Below are 6532 nucleotides of genomic sequence, written 5' to 3'. Positions count from 1 at the left end.
TTCCTGCTATGAAGACGGGCGCAAATCAATTACTGTTGCTTCTGCTTATATTAGTACAAATCAGATATAAGAAAAAGGCAAAACAATGTCAATTGATCCTGATGAACACAAAAAAAGTCAAAACCCCAAAACACCGTGACGCGCGGAAGCGCCGTGACGTTCCTTTTACATGTAATTCCTTTAAAGCGGTTTGAGCGCGCACGGGGTCAAAAAATAAAAGCATGTAAGACATAAAAGTTGTCTCTCACTGAAGTCCCTCAGACCGCTCACATGTTTTCCCGTGCGCTATCCTCCTTCTTTTTAACCAGCGCGCGAGAAAGAGGAGCGAGCACGGTGACGTATGACTTCGCGGGTGCGCGCATGCGGCCGCAGTCGCGGCCACGTACGAGGTAAACAGTTACCTGATAGAGCGGAGGACGGGCGTCGGAGGCAACCGGGAGACGCGCTGCTGGGCTGGATCCGGGGAAAACGTGAAGAGAAGTCAACTTTATTAACGGAGACTAAATATAAGCGTTCGTTCTGTGATTGGGAACAAATGAAAGTCATGACATTCTCATTATATGTTCATTTGTCTTCTATATTCAGCGGTGGAATGGAAGTAAATACTTCATCAAAACCCACAGAATGAAAAATATATTAATATTATGCTTTACTATAGTTAAGATGACAAAAGTAAATAAACTCTGCAGATCCATATTTGCATATAATAAACATGGTTTGTTATACTACAGTATATAAAGTAATTCTAGTCACAGGTATATTGAGTATACTTTTATTGTAATACTTTAAGCAACTATTTATTTATTTATTCACTTCTGATTTTGTTTTCATATTCATACATTTTCTTATCCACTTAATCTGAAATCCTGGTCATGGTATTTACTGGATTTGATCCCAGCAGTCCATCTGTGAGGGGGGGTACACCCTGGACGAGTCACCAGTTCATCGCAGGGTCACATATAGACAATCATTTCGCGCACACACACACCTACGGACAATTTAGTGTAACCAATTCGCCTAATTTGCATGTTTTTGGTGGTGGGAGGAAGCCGGAGAACCCGGAGAGAACCCACACGAGACGGGGAGAACATGCAAACTCCTCGCAGAAAGGCCCCAAGTTTGATTTGAACCTGTGACCTTCTTGCTGTGAGGCAACAGCGCAACCCACTGCACCACCATGCTGCCTTTTTTCTATATACATATGTATACACATTTTGTGCTGTTATCTTCACAGACAAAATAGAAACCATATTCCTACTTTTAGAAAGAGAGAAACAGTCAGAAACAATAAAGGTGCAACGGTCCCACTTTGCAAAAGGAGCCTTTATTGCTAAATATGGTTGAACGCTTTATTCTGGCGTAGCCACAGAAGGACTGTGTTAGGCAGTGGATTACTGGCTGCAATGTAAATCAATCACAGTGCCACCGATGCCCAGCAATTTGCTGCAACACAGTGATACATGCTGCAAGGCATCTTAATTTGGCTGCTGATAATCCCGAACCCAACGTGGGACAAACCTTCTTTCATTCCGCTCTTCAGAGAAGTCTCACGATAGCAATCTGAACGGTTGAGCACAACCACGGCAATCACTGGACAAATAGCCGCCGCCCCTTTTTAGTGGATACTCAGGGAATCTGAAATCAGTTTCATTAGCGGCACCTGTTCTTACTTGGGAGGGGGGGCTCCGGTACTCACCAGAGCCCCAGCTCAGTTTATCTTCAGGAATCTGGAGCAAGAGGAATCCAGGAGGGGTTGGTTTGATTGTCGGCAATTATGGAAATGACTGTGCGCTATGAAGCTGGGGCAGACCATGCCAGATCTGCCCCGCTGCCCCTCGCATTCTTTGTGTTACCCGACTGCAGAAAGGTTTCAGGACCAAGTATAGCTAAAGTACTACTGCAGTATTCTGGACTTAAAGGAAGGACCAAGACCCATAAGCAAGAGAAAGGAGATCTGTCACCACCTCCAACACCATCATAACAAGCGCTCCTTGTACAGGAACCAATAGAACGGTATTACCGACCGGCGTGACAGAGTCCACGCACACTCACACACACGCACACACACGCACACACACGCACACACACGCACACACACGCACACACACGCACACACACACAGAAGCTGAAAAGATGCCACCTGCTCTGCCCTCTTGTTTCTGCAGGGTCAACCGGGGAATTCTCGCGCACTTAGCGTCTCTCCCATTGAGAGAACATCCATCCGAGAGGATGATGGTTAGGTTTCAGTGTGACCACGCAAGAATCAACAGTTCCTCCTCTTTTTCCCCAAACTGAGAAGATGATGAAAGTTTATTCTTTTCTCATCGGGCACCCTGTTTCTCCAACACCCACTGCAGGTAAGGTGAGCGGTGCGCAGGAAAATGATCCTTCCCTGAATGAAGAATAAACGCTATAAAAAAACAAAAGAAGAAAAAAAGGGACTTTTAGCATTCTTAAATATATCATGTACAAATATGGACAAGGACAAATTAGCCAATCATCCACTCAGTGGAACAAAAATAAGTACGTTTAGCAAATCGTCTTGTGCGTGGCTGATGATCGCTTAAGGGCTTAACATTATAATCACTTTGTAAAGTTGCGTCGAAGGTTAAATGAGGGTCTTTCTCCAGGAGGAGTACAGCTTTCCCCTCTATGCTAGAGCTGGAGCGCCTACAGTGTGCACACTGTGCATACAAGCGCAGCTTTGCACGGCCTGCCGTATTTCCATCTTCCAACACCCCAGTTCCACAGTGCTGAAATTCACACGACACGATTTAAATTCTCTCCACTCCACAACTAACACGAAAGTCGTCAGCGTCAGCCTGGTGCTAACAGTCCTTCGACCATACGCGTACTTTTCTTTCCTCGCCTTCATCCCTCACCTTGCAGCACACAGCGGCATTGTGTTATACTCTCACACCTTTAATGGTCCGGCTTTGGCAAAGTGCAAGCCCCGAGGCGCACAGCGCTCAGAAAGTGTTCACAATGTCATTAATAGTCCTGACAACAGCTTAATGAGCCCGAGCAATCTGTTTATGAAAGCTTCTGGGAAAAGCCCAGAGAGAGAGAGAGAGAGAGAGCGAGAGAGAGAGAGAGAAAAGAACAAAATCAGAACCAGTAGCAACCTCCAGCTGAGTGAGAGCGCCTGATTTCCACTTGGACATCTCGAGGACATTTTAAGGGTAGCGACTTTGCAGTGTCATCGACTGTGTGTCAGTGACTGAGGCTGGGCCGCCTGCCCGGTATCAACAGCCTCTAAATCACAAGCTCCAGCCGTCGGACCGCACTTCTGCTGCGCCTCGAGCGTCCTCACCCCTCCTTCCTGCGTACCACCCTGGAGCGTCCTTAGGCCTTGTTTGGCTAAAGTATACACATTGCATGAGTTAGCGAAGCCACCCAGGGCTCCCTGACGCGGCGGCACGAGACACGTACTTGGTTGCACAAGTCAGGAAGACGAATTGTCCTGTCGTTGTTTACGCGTTACTCAATGCCTGATGCGTACAAATACACAGCGGTACAATGACACGGCTCCGGGGAGATAAATACGGCGGCGCTGGCTTGCAGCGCTCCGTACACGAAACTGATCAGTCACTTTGCTTCACATAGATGCCCTTCCAGATGTGTTGGCACAGCAACTCTTTAGATTTCAAAGAGATCTGGAAAAATAGCCCTTTATGCCTCTCAAGGGTCTCAAAATTCTCACTTTGATCGTGTCTTTTCTAATCTTAAAGCAACAGGAAGGGAAGGATTGAAGTGACCATAGCTCGCTCCTGTTAGTACTTGGCTAATTGCCTCTGTAGTCGGCTTTGAAAGGGGACGATTTCCATTTCCTGCCTGCTTGAGTTTCTTTGGTCCTTCTCTCCGAATCTTATAATAGAGGATAGCACAATCCCCGAAGGCAAGTAAGCGGTTAATGTGCAGATTGATGACTCTTTGTGGTCGCTTGTTTGTAAATGTTTCCATCGGGGGGGGGGGGTTAAAAGATCCCAGAGCCGTACCGTGTTTGGCACTGTGCATGTGTGCAAATTGCAGATTCATTACAGTTCGGAATCGCTGCACCTCACATGAATTTGGTGGATGGTGGCAGACGAGTGGTGGTAAGTATAGTCTGGTGTGGGCAGCGACGATGGTGGTCCCCGACTGTCGACGTCCTCTCCCTCCTCTCCCTCTCTTTCCTCCCGCCGCCCTCAGCCCATCTGTTCCTGTTTGGCCTCTCAGGCTCTCCATCAGGTAGACCCCAGCTATTGAATGCTCCTCTAATCTCATGGCATGTGTGTGTGTGTGATTGTGTGTGTGTGTGTGTGTGTGTCAGCACCTGCAAGACCTGCCTGCCCCCCCCCCCCCCCCCCCATCCCCCTTTTTTTTATTAACTGTCTAAAGCGTATGATAAATGAGGGCCCACCAATGTCATTAGCTGGCTATCAACTTCCAGATCAGCTCAAGTGAAACATATTTAGCGTGAAGAACAGCGAGTCGTTCTTTTAAATACAGTTAATTAAAGACGGGCGATACACGGAAAGCCATGACATTCCAATTCCATTCTCTTTCTGTTTCGGATTTGATTGTTGATAATTATTGATTATTTGACGTCGCTTCAAATCTATTAAGAACCATACCAGTAAGTTTATACCCCACATTCTTACTGGCTTGGCGGATATGGAAGACATCAGTTCTCACTCTACACTTGAACGTTTTGTATGAGGAGAATTGCCTGCAGTGTTGCTCTGCTGCCGCAGATTGTATATTGAACTTTTTATCATTCAAACAAAAAGGCTCGCAGACACACTGGCCAGATTAATCAATTCCACCCTTATTTAGATTAAGCAAATGGAAAATATTTGATCCATTTCTGCCATTATTTGGAAAAGCAGCTCTCAGGGTGGTCCTCCACATGAGTTTGGGGGGATGATTGGCATGATAGCGCGGAGCTGCACAAGCTCTGTCACAAGTGGACATTAAATGGTTTTCTCAGTGCTTGTGGTCAATTGTGAGGTCCCGGTTTACACTGTCTCTTTGTGTCGGGATCTTTTTTACAATAGAAGGGAAAAGAAGCAAACGAAACAGGCGCTCCCAAGAAGGCGGTTGGTTGGTTGTGGTGTGGAATCAGTTTTGAGAATTTTTATTTTTTTATTCATTTCATGCTCCCACACGAAGGCCACTTCTTTTCTTTTTTTTTTGAGGAAAGCCACTGTGTTGTTCCAGTAAATTGTTTTGAGGTTTCATTTCAGAATGATATTCATTATCTGCATGTTGTTTTATGGCAAAAAAAATTGCAAGCTTCCCATTTGTGTTGGAGATTGTTACCAATTCTAGTGCTTGGGTTCTACTCCAAAACACTAAAATGTCTGCGAGAAAGCCCGGTCCAGTAATTACTACATGCATTTTCACATCGCCACCGTCAATGTTAATTCCAACTGTGGCCTTCTTTGTGTTGTTCATATAAGGAGGGTATTCAGATGCAGCCTGAACATGCGCCAGATTCATCGCTGCTGCTCGAGGCCTCACCTGCCCTAAACTCTTCATTATTTATGTCCAGGTGCAGATCCACCCGGCTCCTCTATTACTCCTCACGCGTGTCCGAACACTTGAATAACTTCCGCATCTCACTCTTTGTCCCGCACAACTGCACTTCTTTTGCCTCGTTAGCGGCGGAGTGAGCGTCGTGTCAGAAGGTGCTCTCAGATTCGGTCTCGGGTTTGTGTCGGTCACCGCAAAAAACAGGTGCAATTAGAAAAATCACAGAATTGGGTGTACTGTATTTATTTCATTTAAATTGAAACCCTTAAAAAAAAAAAATCATAATGCTGAGTCATGGTATATTTCTTAGGCGTTACTCTCAGTCAGATCAGTCTAAATTCGTGGACAGTCTGCAACGCCACTAGTTCCTTCATCCTTCACCTGAAGCATACCCTTCACACACACTGTGTATAATCTTTACCTGAACTGAACCAAACTGGGAGCGTCATCAAAAGTATTTGTCAGCAAACCTAATTTTTGAAAGCTCAAGCGCGCTCTACATATCGATGTATGAGGAGTGAGAACGTACATTTTTCACGCCTTTCAGATTTGATACATCAATTTTGGTCAAATAGCATGTTTGTAATTTACACAACTTATAAAAACATTACAAAAAAATCAACAGTTCCTTTTGCAAAAGTGCGTGTAAACACATTGCGTGTGATTGAGTGGTTGCGTCCTCAGCCTTGGACCTTTCTCAGCAGGGTTCATCTCAGACGGATGGGGTCAGTGCCCTGTCTGCCACTGTATGTCCCCCCCCCCCCCCCACCTCATTCCTCAAACCCTCCATCAGGGTGACACTTGAGCAGACAAGCTGTCTCTCACGTGGTCTAAAACCTCCACGTATGCGCTGCAAACCCTTCCACGCAAGAGCACAGAACACACAGTGGCAGGCCTGCTAACATTAAATGCGCCAAAACGTAAACACTGCCTCATTATCTACATACTTCCCTCGTGGTCGTTCAGAGCGCACAACAGATTAATGAAAGTCAGTGACCATAAACAGAGGCTACAT

This window comes from Brachionichthys hirsutus, chromosome 17 (assembly GCF_040956055.1).
Source record: "Brachionichthys hirsutus isolate HB-005 chromosome 17, CSIRO-AGI_Bhir_v1, whole genome shotgun sequence".
Classification (NCBI taxonomy): Eukaryota; Metazoa; Chordata; class Actinopteri; order Lophiiformes; family Brachionichthyidae; genus Brachionichthys; species Brachionichthys hirsutus.
Note: the sequence above shows the minus strand (reverse complement) of the source record.